Genomic DNA, 15,871 nt, shown 5'->3' on the forward strand with positions numbered 1-15,871 from the left:
TTAGAATGAGACACTGGCTAATCACTTTTTCGGGACAACTGATGTCTAGAGTCCTGGGCAGGAAGCTGACTGATTTCTTTTTGTACCTCAGTGTTGGCTGGATGGTTAATTTTGTTTATTGTGGTTTTGTATTTATTATTTCATTTACTTATTTAACCATTTATTTTAAGTAGCTTCAAGCCACAATGTAACACAATTGCCTTCCATATATAATTTTCCTGTATTCAGAAAGAAACGTCTCCTTTTATATCACCCTCAACATGACCATCCAATCCAAATCTCACCACTTTGTCTCCCATTCAATGGGAAATCCTCATTTAAGCATGTTTCTTTTTAATAAATCCCTTCACGTCCTTTTAATGACATTGTCTTGTTAAATCAGAGTGATGTTTACCTCAGTGTGAAGCTTGTCATTTCTTTTTTTTTTCAAGACCACTCATTCTCGGTGGTACATCATCGCTCCCCCTGCTGATTAACGGTTTCCAACTTTTCGTCTGAGCCAATTTGGGTGATGGAGCTGTTACTTGAACCTCCCCAAAATAGAGGCCGCATGGAGCGAGATGAATTTTAATCAAGCCCATGCTCAATTAGACGCCACAAACGGCCGCCTCGGCGTGAATATAAAATTGCCCTCAGACCCATAGTTCATCTTCTACAACAATCAAAATTGATCTTTCTCATTACAGGAGGTTCAGGCATGGATCAAAGTCTTAATGCTTCTCAAACAGTCATCAACGCTCATTGAATCCAGAGCCGTTGTCCCCGCAGCCATGATGTCATCGATTCTCAATTTCATCTGGGTGAAGAAAAAAAAAAAGCAATCCATTAGCGGCATGCAGAGGGGCTGTCTCCGTCTGACTGAAATGTAGTTTTGACAGAGCGAGATCCTGTCAGGTTTCCTCTTGCCACTGTGGCAGCCCAGCCTAAACTGGCCCCCTGGCCCCGGGCCTGCGGCTCAGGGAAAATTGAGTGCACTCCTGCAGAATTCAATATGACATGCTGGAAATAATGGGCTCCTGTCGCACAGATATCCATCAAGACAGACCATGGACCCTTGTAGACATTCAGCTGCAATAAATAATAAATCATGTTTGGACGATATTAATAAGGTCACTTGAGAGATGGCCATTGATTTGGTGACGCCACAGTTTCTCTACCAGGAGTGCTGATGTGTTTGAGGGATGTTACGGAGAAAATATCAGATTTTCTTTCAGGTCGCATGACTGGTTCAGACTACAATATATCAGCCCGGTTTTGGCACAATCTGTTTGACGAAGGGTGTCGTGGTGATTCGTAAATGACAATGGGCGACGGGTCGCCAGAATCGATCGTTTAATCTCGTAGAGTGTGTCATAGTGGATGACGTCCGACGCCGTGTCTGCAATGATTCACAACAACCTGGCAGATAGACTAACGTTTAATTGTTTCTGTACTCCATCACATCTGTGACGTTGAACAATAGGAGCACAGAAGCTCTTTTCAAAAATGGCGAAACGAAAGAGACGATGGTATTGGTGCTGCTAGGTGGAATTATGCATTGGAGAAAAGTTTTGTCGAGCTATGGTAAAAATATGCCTGCCTTTGTTTCCTCAAAGGACTACCAGGATAGAGTGAAAAAAAAAGATAATTGCTGGCGAATGATAGCCGAGTTGTATCAGGAACCCGTTGAGAACTGGAATTAGCATTAAGCTAAAACACTGGTTCAGTAGTCATTGTTTGTTGGCACTCTTGTTACCGGAAGTTGTTAGTTCCGCCTTCTCTGACATCACACGTCATTAAAGATAGCAAGCGTGATTGGACCTGTTTCTTCCTCTCTTATTTTTGAAAGAAAACAAAATATGCTAAAGGATCAAAAGTCCTTTATTGACAAATATTTGAGTCCGTGAATCATGAAAGACTCATTCAGAACTTGTTTGAGAAGATCATCAAAAAGAAACAAAATCAATAGAAAGTTTGCTCATTGGACATTTTACTTCATCTCGACTTTTCCATGTATGGGAGTCGTTTTGTTTTGGGCGAGTCTTTTTTGGGGAGTGCTTTTGTGTCGCTGTACCTTTAAATAGATTATTAGCAGATTGAGGCAAAGTAAAGTTGTTTAAATACAAATGATCAACAGTGTTTGTGTTTAATGAGGATTTTGATGGTGATCTTTTCCCAGTGCCACATGAGAGAGTGCAGTAATTGTGTGGGCTGTTTTAGTATGCAGAGGCAGCGACGTTATGTTTCGGGCGACTGCAGTCTGGGTTTCTGCTGAGTCGGCTGCTTTTCCTTGGCTTTTCAGGACTCATTAGGCCTGTAATGTCTTAATTTTGTCCTCTCTACAAAGCCGTACTGACATCGCTAATATTTTACCTCCTGAAATGCATCACACAATTGATGCCTGTTGGGTTGATAAGCTAATTGACTGACATTGACCCTTTTTCTTGTGTGTGTGTGGCTAGTTTAATTTGCTGTCGTTTTAATAATAGGGGGCTGGAAATCACACCACCACACCCATAGATCACATCTGGGCTTTTGGTAGCACTTATTTCATTATTATTTCTGGGAAAGCTGAATTTTTAAAGCGACTGCAGCGCTGAGAGTGCATTTTGACTGCAGGGTTATTTATATTATCGGATATTTATTCTGTCAGGTGGGAACTAAATTACACAATCTCATGCATTCCTGTGTAACACCAGAAAATTTGCTGACTCTGTGAATGCTATAAGCAATTCATTTTTTATAGAAAATGACTTTGCATGCTTCATAAAAAAACAGCCATTTTCTGCAAACATACAGAGCATTTCAGGACAAAACCACATTTTGTTGAGCTGATGTGAATGGCAGACGCTGTGGCTTTAAGGGCAGACTGACCACAGGGGTGAACCGAGTGTCAGTGCCGACCACAGTCAGTGATCACGGTTACTGTGCTCGAATCTCTGAAGAGGGATGTTAATGGTAGTACTCAGATTAAAGTGTCTGGTATTCATCTACTGCTGCAGTGGAGTTGAGATGTATCTGTTTATCTGTCTGTCGTTCTATCCGTCTGTTGTTCTTTCTGTCTGTCTCTATCGTTTTTTCTGTCGCTTTGTCTATCTGTCTGTTTCTCGTTTTATCTGTCCGTCTATCTGTTTGTCATATTGTCTCTTTCTTTGTGTCTGTCATTCTGTCTGTCTGTAGTTGTACCTATCTATCTGTGAGTCTGTCTCTTTCTTTCTCTCTGTCGTTTTATCTATCTGTCTGTCTCTGTCGTTTGATCTTTCTGTTTGATCTTTCTGCCTGTCTCTGTCGTTTGATCTTTCTTTCTTTCTGTCTGTCTTTGTCGTTTGATCTGTCTTATCTGTCGTTTGATCTTTCTGTCTGTCTCTGTCGTTTGGTCTGTCTGTCGTTTGGTCTGTCTGTATGTCTGTCGTTTGATCTTTCTATCTGTCGTTTGATCTTTCACTCTGTCGTTTGATCTTTCTGTCTGTCTCTGTCGTTTGGTCTGTCTCTATGCCTGTCGTTTGATCGGTCTATCTGTCGTTTGGTCTGTCTGTCGTTTGATCTGTCTGTATGTCTGTTATTTGATCTGTCTGTCGTTTGATCTGTCTGTCTCTGTCGATTGATCTGTCTCTCTTTCATTTGATCTGTTTCTGTCGTTTGATCTGTTAGTCTGTTATTTGATCTGTCTGTCGTTTGATCTGTCTGTCTCTGTTGTTTGATCTGTGTCTCTTTCATTTGATCTGTTTGTCTGTCGTTTGATCTGTCTATCTGTCGTTTAGTCTGTCTGTCGTTTGATCTGTCTGTTAGTCTGTTATTTGATCTGTCTGTCGTTTGATCTGTCTGTCTCTGTCGTTTGATCTGTGTCTCTTTCATTTGATCTGTTTGTCTGTCGTTTGATCTGTCTATCTGTCGTTTGATCTGTCTGTCGTTTGATCGGTCTGTATGTCTGTTGTTTGATCTGTCTGTATGTCTGTTGTTTGATCTGTCTATCTGTCGTTTGGTCTGTCTGTCGTTTGGTCTGTCTGTATGTCTGTTTGATCTGTCTGTATGTCTGTCGTTTGATCTGTGTCTCTGTTGTTTGATCTGTCTGTCGTTTGATCTGTCTCTCTGTATCTGTTGTTTGATCTGTCTGTCTGTCGTTTGATCTGTCTCTCTGTATCTGTTGTTTGATCTGTCTGTCTGTCGTTTGATCTGTCTCTGTATCTGTTGTTTGATCTGTCTGTCTGTCGTTTGATCTGTCTCTGTATCTGTTGTTTGATCTGTCTGTCTGTCGTTTGATCTGTCTCTCTTTATCTGCTGTTTGATCTGTCTGATCTATCTATCTCTCCGTCTGTCTGTCTGTCTGTCTGTCTGCCTGCCTGTCTGTCTGTCTCTCTCTATCAACACATGTGATTTAATGTATCGGCCAAGCTGAAAAAGATTGACCTTTTTAGAAATTATCGCACAGAACTTGAGAGCTGAACAAATTTACTTCTGAAAGACGTCAGTGTAAAAAAACAAACAAACTGTACAACGAATCTTAAATGCAGTCAACGGATTCACTATTTGTTGTGTGTAATATTTGCAGTTGATATATTTGTGATCTGTGCTAGATCTTGTCTTTTTCTGTTCTTTTGGCACTCCATCTCTTATTCTTTCTCTTCATCGGTATTGTAACTGTTCCCCGAGGAATAACCTCTAACCTGATTCCCATGCGTAACCTTACCCAGATCCTGACTGAACTCTTGGCCTCCTGCCTACACATTGTTTCTTTCCTCCACCTGGACACCCTAGAACAGGCGCTGCCCATAACCTGATCCAGCCTTTGTTTTCTGCTCTCGGACTCTCAAAACACATTTATTATTTACTCGCTGACAACTATTTCAGCAGCAATCCATGTCAGCTGCTAAACAAATTCTTGGTTTCAACCAGCCTGAACATTGACCTTCACGAAAAGTTGGACAAAAGTTGTAGAAAACCAAGCCATCAAGTTTAGCTTTGCCGTGTTGCATTGAGGCAGAAAATAAGACCATCCTCACACTTCCACAAACATTTTTTGGTCATCCGCCAGGGAAAAAAGCATGTAGTGAAAGATATCAGATGGATGTTATGTTTGTGAAAGGAGGTATGCTTTCAGTCTCTACACAATCTCCTTTGTCTTCCCTAAGCCGCCTAATTGAACTAGCTATGTTGTCACTCTTCTTTGGCAGGATATGCTGCCTATTTTTAGACCTCCATTTCAGGGTGGCCGTGTTGTCATCTATTTTGAAACCTCTATTGAGTTTTCTTTCCTTAGCTCTCAGGGCTGTATTTATGATAACACAGAGGGATAGTCTCTCTTTTGACAGCTTTTCTTTACACTGCAGATGATGAGGGGTAAGCCAATTTTCATTGTGAGCTACAGTCTGGGACCCTTTGAGGCCCTTCTCATGCTAACAAGTCCACTGCCAGGAACTCAACCTTGACATGTATGCAATGACTTCAGTGAGATAACATTTTCAAAAACACGCCCTAGTTAATGTCACTTGAAAGATGCCACCCGCTGTTTCTGTTAGTCATTTTCTAGATTATATTACAGTATTAAAGGGATAGTTCACCCAAAAATGAAAATTCGGTCAGTATTTACTCACCCTCATGTTGTTCCAACCCCGTAAGACCTTCGTTCATCTTCGGAACACAAATTAAGATATTTAGGATATTAAAATCGCTCCTGCATACAGTCCATAGGCTTCTTGAGGGACTGGCTCTTGCTGTCCCCGAAAAGTCATTAAAGCCATCGTTAAAATAGTCCAAGTGACTACAGGGGCTCAATCTTAAGTTTATCAAACGACGAGAACACTTTTGTGCGCAAAAAAACAACAAAAATAACGACTTTATTTCAACTATTCACTTCCTTCTCCATGGGCCTGTAGTCCGTTAACGTAGTGTGATTGCGTAGAGCTACGTCACACGTAGGCTCACTATTGGCCGACGCTGGTCATGTGTGTGTGATGCGTGTGATGTACAATAACAGAAGCTTACGCTATTAAACTAGTAACCTGACTCGCGCAGAGGGAGAAATAAACGAATAGTTGAAATAAAGTCGTTATTTTTGTTGTTTTTTTGCGCACAAAAGTGTTCTCGTCGTTTGATAAACTTAAGATTGAGCCCCTGTAGTCACTTGGACTATTTTAACAATGTCTTTTATGACTTTTCGGGGACGACAAGAGCCAGTCCCTCAAGAAGCCTATGGACTGTATGCAGGAGCGATCTTAATATCTTAAATATCTTAATTTGTGTTCCGAAGATGAACGAAGGTCTTACGGGGTTGGAACAACATGAGGGTGAGTAAATACTGACAGAATTTTCATTTTTGGGTGAACTAACCCTTTAATCTTTCAAGTCAACTTGACACTGTTTATATATGTAAACCTGTCATATTATTATCAATATTAATTAGTACAGGGACAGTGCATATTCATAAATATTTCTAGTCAATATGCCAGAATTAGCCTAAAGGCTATTTTTCATCCGTAGTCCCTAGACCGTTGGTAAGAGTCACCCTAAAAAAAGAAAAAAAATTACATAGTTCATAGCACAAAAAAAAATAAAAAATTAAAATACATTTTGTAAAATATCTATTATGTTAGCGTATATACTCTAAACGCATCAAAACAACAATCGGACAAACATCACGTAAAAAAACATGACAACACATAAGGAAAAAAAGTCAACAGTGTGCAACGAGAGCATGTGTAGAAATGTTGTAAACAGTTTTTGCTGTTGTACATTGTTTTGAGGATAAAGAACAGAACGGGGTTTATTTTAAATGGCTAAATAGTTTTTTGAAATCATATATTTACCCCCATCATGATTTCCACAAAAGATTAAGTGGCAAAAACTTTTCATCATTAATAATAGTAAGAAATGTTTCTTGAGCACCAAATCAGCATATTATAATGGATTCTGAAGGATCATGTGACACTGAAGAGTAATGATGCTGAAAATTATAGGGATAAATTACATTTTAAAAGAAAGTATCATTGAAAACAGTTCATTTAAATTGTATTACTGTTTTTCAAATTCCAAATTCCTAACTTTTGACTGGTAGTTAATATTATATTGGTTTGTATAAAGTTTGTCTTTTATTTTTTATGTGAGGATTTTTTGAAGCTTATTGCAGCTATGAAGCAGAGATGTGTTTAAACAGTGATTAAGAGTAAATGATGAAGTATAAAATATGACTTCTGTGTTTGGGGGAGTTGTTCGTTTCTCTCACCGAGTCTCCTCAGTTTAGATTTGCTCTTATTTGAATAGTTTATGATCAGGATCGGAGAGAGCCGCTTTAGCTCTGGTCTGATGTTTTATTCTCCTTTGTGCTCCAGGAAGACGTTGAGACTGACAGCAGGAAGAGCTTGTTCAAGGCTGGGAGAAATCGGAGCACCATTCGCTGCCTTATAACAGTGGGTAAGTGAATCTGCAGTGAAACGCACTCAAATAGATCGTTCACATAAAGAAAGAAAGGTGGAACGCTGCTGGTAGGATGTAGCGAATTAAATCTTGTGCAAAACAAGCTGTTGCTTTGTGCCTGTAGGGTTTCTTCAAGGGTATAGGAACTATAGTGCTAGGCGATCTATCGCTATTCTGACAATCGCAGTGATTTTAATGCATTGTGTTTTTGTCCATTGGCACAATCCCAAGTGTGAGCCTGTCCAGATGTTTTAATGTTTGCTGACCTCAGCAGTAAAAATGTTAAAGGTATACTTCACGATTTAGCATTAAGCATTGTATTAGTAGAAAACCTGTAGTATTTTCAAATGACCATGCTTTCCACCCTCACATCCCCCTGAGAATAGAGATTTATGTATTTTTTTTGTCTGGAAAAAAATCCTCAGATGACTCAAAAATCTTAATTTTGCATCATCTGAGGATTTTTTGGCCAGAGGCTAAAGGGTCTGTCCCGGATTTTCTCAACCCGCCCATAGAGGGTGAGATCTCACTCACAGAATGAACACATAGTGTCAGCCATCTTTTTTTGGAAGCTAAGCTAGCAGGCTCTTGTTCTGTGAAGAAAGCTGAGTAGTAGTGGTTACCATCCTCTTTTTGCCGCATATGTCCGGCCGTCGATGTCCGGGATTCAGCTTTTGCTTTCTACAGTCGCCATTCACTGTTTACATGCACAGCTTTTGTTTCAATCTAACTGAATTGATTCCATTGGTGAATCTGAATGTAGTGTTTACATGAACGCTAAAACAAGTGATCGGTTGATGTGCGTTTTAACATTGCTAAGAAAATTCCTGCTCCTCCGTGAGAGATACGATACCGGTGTGTCTCACGCTCATCGGTAATCACGCCACCGTTCTCCCGCGGCCCTCACTCGTCCTGCTCGCCACAGTAAACTTAATGAATGGCGACTGTAGAACGCAAAAGCCGAATCGCGGACATTTTGTGCGATCTCGAAACACATTTTCGGGCAGACTCATCGCAGAGACTCACTAGTAGCCTAGACTTGTTGTTTAACTACTGCGCTCTGTTACCGGTAGGCGTGGCCTCCTAGGGCAGTGAAGCAAGTGCATTCTGGGAGTTGTTGTCTTTCATCCACATCAGCCAAAAATACATTTTCTGGCTTTTCTCAGTCTAGAAAGCTCCAAATTCAAAAAATTTCACATTTCTACATAAATGACCCATTTTAAATACACATTCATCTTCCCTGAGGTAAAGTATCCCTTTAAGTTGGCAGGTTTTATTAATTTCTGTGAATCCTTCTGTTTTTATAATTCATGAATAGTTGGCATCGTGACTTGATGTCTATGCCTATTTTTCATAAATAAATTGACATACAAACACTGCTATTGAGTTTGGGCAGTCTTTTCTGCTCACTAAGGCTGCATTTATTTGATCAATAATACAGCAAAAGCAGTAATATTGTGAAATATTATTGCAATTTTAAATAACTGTTTTCTGTTTGAATATCTTTAAAAATGTAATTAGGTTCTCTGGTTTAAATTGTGGATGACCTATGGAAAATAAAGTTTAGTTCTCATGGTAATATGATTAATCTTTTTAAGAATTAAAGAGTTTTATTAATTTATTTAACAGAGGAGGTATGAATATAGCCTTCGTGCTATGTTTCCATGACTTGCCAGCAGAGACATACGGCAGCCTCAGAGATGAGATTACATGGGCCTGGATTCATTTACCTCTCACTTTTCAGCTCTGATGACGCCTGTCAAGTTCTGTTATTGATGTTACCAGTCAGAGCGAGTGCACTTCATGGTTAACTAACACTGATTTACTGATTCATTTCAACTATATGTAGATTTAATAATTCAATTGCGTCGTCAATAGACTTGTTTTAGTTATTTTATATCATTGCTTGATCCCTCACTGTTGATGGACTTCCAACCCCTTCACATTTGCATTTAATTTTGGCTGTTACAGGTTACTGCACAAAGCTTATATAATGACACAGATGACAGCATACTTCCAGATTTGGAATAAGAAGCATATTAAAAAGCTGCCTGGAAGAAGTGACCTGCTAGGACACAATTAATTTTCAATGAGATGAGCCAATGATCATGGCATTTATAGAGTATTCATTTACTGTGTTTCTATCCAAAGTTGCGGATTTAAAGTAGCGTTTCCTTCCATTTCCGTTTTGTTCAAGAGAACAAAATCATCAATTCCTGGAATACCTTTTTAAATAATAAGAAAGGAAGTCAGGTTACGCCACTGTGAGTCATTTTTGTACATCTTAATTGATTTACACCTCAGAGCGTGTGGCCCAAATGCAGTAAACACTCATGTTCTCTTGCGTCCGGATGCCTGGTGTTTGGGAACAAGATCGTTTGTGACAATTCAGTGAGGTTATTACTGTATATAAAATCATCTTCATGATTTTTTTATTTCAGAATGATCAAACCAACGTTTTAGATGCTAAGCAATGAAATTGCTCTATTGTTTAGTCCAGTTGTCTAATCACATCCACTGTTTTTTGTTGCGCATTGAGGGATTTATTAAGTAAAAGTATTTCCATCGTACACTCTCAGAAAAAAAGGTACAAAAGCTGTCACTGGGGCTGTACCTTTTCAAAAGGTTCACTTTTGTATCCAAAGTCTACATATTGGTACCTTAGTGGTACATATTAGCACCTAAAATGGACATATTAGCACCTAAAATGTACATACAGTATTAACACGTAAAATTGACATATTACTACCTAAAATGGACATATTATCTCATGAAATTGACATATTAGCACCTAAAAATGTACATATTAACACCTAAAATGTACATATTAACACTTAAAATGTACATATTCGCACCTAAATGGACAAAAGTTTACCTTTTAAAAAGGTACAGCCCCAGTGACAGCTTTTTTACCTTTTTTTTCTGAGAGTGTAGTGTATTCGCATGTCTTATATTGGATTAAAAAATTTGTATGTGTATTTTTAAAATGTATGCTGCTTTCCGTCCAGCATTTTTATTTTATGTGATATCCGAAAATTCAATAGTTATGACTGCAGGACGTATATTACAAATATTTCCACACATCCACTAAAAGGCTTGGATTAAAAGATCAATCTGGGGATGTTAAGAGTCAATACCGGATTATTCAAATGAAGAAATCAATGTTTTTACCCAGCGAAATACTCTTTCATTAGCAGCACACTTGAAAGTGGTTCAGCATTTACTGTGTCCTCTCAGGTCTTACATCATTTCTGTGCTATTTTAAGGAGATTAATAGAGCAGGGTCTTTTCGTCCCTTCTGTCAACGTCACAACCCGAGCTGATTTTATTACGAGCCGCTCTGCATCACACCAAGAAGCCCGTCAGATTTGAGGGAGATCAGCATGTTCATTCAGGCTGATGGGAATGGCTTTTCAAAGCTTGTATTGTTTGAGAGCCGTTTCTATGGTCTTGTTGCGCCGGCTTAGCAAAACCTTGGAGGCTTTGCATGTCCCTGGTGAAAAGCGCCTCTTGTTTTAGAAGTAAGCCATCTAAAGACATTGGTGCCTGGGGTCTGGGATATTCTGTGATTCTGGGTTTCTTTCATTTGCTTTGAGGAATTAACCGTCTTCCAAAACGCCAGCTTTAAGACTGCAGTGGGGGCTCATGGGAGCAGCGGGGTGGAAAGAGCAGATGAGCACCTGCTCTACAGGTGATGTGTGAGAGGAGACCGCAGATGAGCAGAAGTCCTTAATCAAGGGCATTCACTCTTGAACACTAAATAAGATTAATGGTACCATTTCGTCTCGTTTTCACTGTCCCACAATAGAGGTCGGTGGGGGAACCAAAATCGCATGAGTGATTTAAATCACTGCAACCGTATTTATCACAATATACTCATTTTAGATGGTATTTCATCAAAAAAATTTTCATCTACTACTTTTACTAGTTATAAGAATAAGGATGCACAATATATATTGGTACACACACAATAATTTTGAATATTTATTTTTAAAATATTAATTTTAATCACCTATAATTTTACGTCTTTGGTAACTTTGGCGATAATCTAGCACTCAATTATTGTTTTCGTAACGCTAATAACACTGTCACAAATCATAATATTTAGCAGATCACAAAATTAATGTTTTTTTATATACATTTAAAATATTAGACAGTATTTAAATGTTTTGCATTCATAATTGTAAGTGCTTTTTGACAGAACCCATTAGATTTATTTTTTAAAACTTGGTGTTACTATTTTTTGATTGTATTGTATTACTTTTATTGTCCTGCCAAAGCTGGACATTTTTCTTTGTTCACACCAGACCTATAAAAGCATCTCTATACACATAAAACATATATAAACATACCAACATCATATCTCATCAGTTCCATACATTACATTTCTCCGCTCATCACACAGTAAGTTTCAACTCTGGAGGATGAGCCACATTAGTAGCCAATAACAAGCAACCATAAATCCAAAGCAGTTCAATTCTATATTAATATGCGTCAATATGAACAAACGCCAACAGTTTTGTCATCTTTACTTGTTTAGGATTTACTTTTAGTTTAGTTTACCCAATGTTTCTTCACATTGTTTTTGAATCCTCTCCCGTTTGATGTTTCACAGTGTGGTCTGCAGTCTTCTTTCACTCTTGCCACTCCAGGTTTCTCCCTTACTTACATTTTTTCACAGATTACATCCATTCTCCTTATTACATGTATTATAGAACACAAGAGATGGAGTGAAACCCTGAAGGCAGAAATGTGCTTTCAGGTTTGATCTTTCTTTCTGTCATCATTACTATAATAAGGCCTTGCTTCAGAGTTAGGAGGAGCTGTCTTGGACTGTAAGGGATCTTCAATGACCTTTCACAATAACAACTTTCTTTTTTTTACATTATGTGTAAATGCAGTGTCTAACATGTATTCGCCTCGGCTCGTTTAGGATGTTGTGGCCCGATCCCATTTCACATCTGATAAAGCTAACTTTTTTTGCTCAAGTCTGTGTTTCGCAAAACTCATTAAGCTGTTCTTTGGCTGTTTATTGATCAGAGATGAATATAGTCGCTCCCTGTAGACCTTATTATAAATCTACTCCCTGCTTTACAAAAAGAGCCGTCTTGTTCTCATCTGAGCTTTTGGAGGAAGTTCTGCCCAGACTCCCGACGGTCCGAGACCTGGATCAGAGCCATGAGTTTGGAACAACAGCCAGACCACTATATAAAGCAACAGTGTGGTTATGAAGGTTCAAATCCCATCCGTTTTCTTTAATGAGAAAGTGAGTTGGTCTCTCATTATATTTTGCAGTACACTTCACATAGATTGCACTACTTATAATTCCTAACTTACGGTCTAGTGAAGCACCAATTTTGAAAAGATTGTTTAGTTTGTCCAGAATGTTGTTATTTCCACTAAAGAGTAAATTGCAGACATTTAAATCTCTGTTCTTAAAAATATAATGGTGCTTTTCCATTACCAGTACCAACTCGACTCGACTCGACTCAGCTCGCTTTTCGCCTTTCGTTCCTCGTTGCCCTATCGACCTCTTGGATCCTCTCTTCGGCCACCAAATAAAGGAAAGTCTGCATCTCCTCGTTTGACCACGGGTTTTCTTCCGAGTTGCCATAATAATAGTAGTAAGTTTTAGTGATATGGTACTTGAGACCGGTCTCGAGACCGATTTCTGCTTTCTCGCCTATGCCGAGTCTGAGTCGAGACAGAGTCTGTTGGTTTTCAAATACAGTCCGAGTCAAGACCGAGTCTTTGAAGGGTCGAGACCGAGTCCGTTGGATTTCAAATACAGTCGAGTCCGAGTCGAGGCCGAGTCCCTTGGATTTCAAATACAATCGAGTCCGAGTGGAGACAGAGTGCGTTGGTTTTCAAATACAGTCGAGGCCGAGTCCGTTGGATTTCAAATACAGTCGAGTCCGAGTCGAGGCCGAGTCCCTTGGATTTCAAATACAATCGAGTCCGAGTGGAGACAGAGTGCGTTGGTTTTCAAATACAGTCGAGGCCGAGTCCGTTGGATTTCAAATACAGTCGAGTCCGAGTCGAGGCCGAGTCCCTTGGATTTCAAATACAATCGAGTCCGAGTGGAGACAGAGTGCGTTGGTTTTCAAATACAGTCGAGTCCGAGTTCGGCTGTATTTGAAAACCAACGGACTCGGTCTCGACTCGGAATCGACTGTATTTGAAAACCAACGGACTCGGTCTCGACTCGGACTCGACTGTATTTGAAAACCAACGGACTCGGTCTCGACTCAGACTCGACTGTATTTGAAAACCAACGGACTCGGTCTCGACTCGGACTCCACTGTATTTGAAAACCAACGGACTCGGTCTCGACTCGGACTCCACTGTATTTGAAAACCAACGGACTCGGTCTCGACTCTTCAAAGACTCGGTCTTGACTCGGACTCGACTGTATTTGAAAACCAACGGACTCGGTCTCGACTCGGATTCGACTGTATTTGAAAACCAACGGACTCGGTCTCGACTCAGACTCCACTGTATTTGAAAACCAACGGACTCGGTCTCGACTCTTCAAAGACTCGGTCTTGACTCGGACTCGACTGTATTTGAAATCCAATGGACTCGGACTCGACCCTTCAAAGACTTGGTCTTGACTCGGACTCGACTGTATTTTAAAACCAACAGACTCGGTCTCGACTCGGACTCGACCCTTCAAAGACTCGGTCTTGACTCGGACTCGACTGTATTTGAAAACCAACAGACTCGGTCTCGACTCAGACTCTGCATAGGTGGTCTCGTCCCCATCACTAGTAAGTTTAGTAACTATCTCTGGCCGAACCATTTAAAAATGGCGGGGATATTCTGGATATTCCATCTGGCGCGTGCAATGATGACGCATTCAATGGTGATGATTCTCTCTGACCAATCAGCAGTCTGCATTGTTTTCACGTCACGTTTTAGTCTCGCCTTCGCTCACTCAGAACCTCGCCGGAGATGATACAAAAAAGTACCCGAAAACAGGTACAGGTACAACTTTTACACAGTGGAAAACCAAACAAAGCCGAGTCGAGCTGGTACTGTGTAGTGGAAAAGCACCATAAAGAAATCAAACAAAAATATCAAATTTCCGCCACAAAATTATAATAAATGATTTACTTATAATATTTTTTTTTTTGTTACTTTTTGCTTTGAATCAAAGGTTTTATCATCTTTAATCATGAATCATCTTTATGCTGGTTGTTGGTTTGGTTCAAGGCTTATTAATGCCTTATTGAGGATTTTTTTTTTAAATTACTGTGGAGAGAATGATTGGAAAAGATGCTTCCGGATGCAAGCGCACTCGCTGTTATACGATCTCACTGATGCCTGTGTAGTCACCCACAGATCCTCTCCGTGCCTACCAGTCACTGACATCAATATCATTTCTGCCGCTCCCCCCCCGCTCCTCCTACCTATTGATGGATGACCCCGTTGATGAAGAGATGCAGGACTGCAGTGCAGCATCATGCCTTTCACGCTCACGGATGCAGATCTGGGACTCCTGCAGCGGCTAACGCAATTGGAGAGAGATAAATCTCCTTGTGCTGCTGTCCTTTATGTAGAACAGCAATACATCTTTTCACTGCGATATTAAAATCTCTCTTTTATTTCATTTGTGGGTAGTGAGGCGTTAAATTCTATAATGGTCCAGTACTTTATATATGTCAGAACTGGCAATGTCGAATAAAGCTTTCATCGATCATGTTCACGGGGTAACTGCTCCTCGCTGTGTGATACAGGTCGAGACTAGAAGGGGATCGCAGGCCTTTCCACAGATCCAGCTTCAGTTCTACATGTGCTCGTATCAATTTTTCCCCCTTAACACGGAGCACTGCACACACACCTTATGTATTTCACAGGATCAGTTTGCATACTCTCACATCAGTAATTGCCATTTTCAAACTAAGCATTTCAGCTGAGAAATCATTGGCTGCATTTTACTTGTATACTACTAATGTTATTTTAGTATCATTGAGTTTTTTTTAATTAATTTTGTTGATTTATTTTAATAAGTTTTAAATTTTTCTGTATGTTTTTTATGAATTATTTAATATTTATTTTTAGTTATTTTAGTACATCAATTAAACCTAAACCTAAATGTAAATGAGAAGTGTTGCCTTGGCCACTAGCTGAAATTAAAATGTGTTTTTTATAGATAATTTTGTTTGTACTTTGTTTTGTTTTTTTATTTAAAAAATGTTTAGTTTAACTATTATATTCTTGCTACAATTATTAGTATACAATATATTGTTTATTATTAGTGTTAATATTATTATTTCACTAATATTCTCGATGGGGCTTTCAGTTATTTAAAAATATTAATAAGGAAATCATATATATGCATTCGTGTGTGTGTGTGTGTGTGACGTGTGTATACATATACACAGACACACATATAGATGTAAATTCTATTTATTTTTCAATATCTAAAAGTTATCCAAAAAATAAACGTGGTATTAATTAATTTTAATATTATGAAAAT

At 39.2% G+C, this 15,871-nt stretch overlaps 1 protein-coding gene across 3 annotated transcripts in view; it reads left to right on the forward strand.

Moving 5' to 3' along the window:
- The window catches only part of adarb1b (adenosine deaminase RNA specific B1b), a 178,178-nt gene that overhangs the window by 66,114 nt on the left and 96,193 nt on the right, over positions 1-15,871 (forward strand). For all 3 annotated transcript variants that reach the window (XM_089133390.1, XM_039683310.2, XM_089133391.1), the window contains exon 2: positions 7,305-7,386. The gene's annotated coding sequence lies outside the window, so the exon portion shown is untranslated. The remainder of the gene's footprint in view (positions 1-7,304; positions 7,387-15,871) is intronic.

The sequence above is a fragment of the Pimephales promelas genome, chromosome 7, assembly GCF_988280905.1.
Source record: "Pimephales promelas chromosome 7, fPimPro1.hap1.1, whole genome shotgun sequence".
NCBI lineage: Eukaryota > Metazoa > Chordata > Actinopteri > Cypriniformes > Leuciscidae > Pimephales > Pimephales promelas.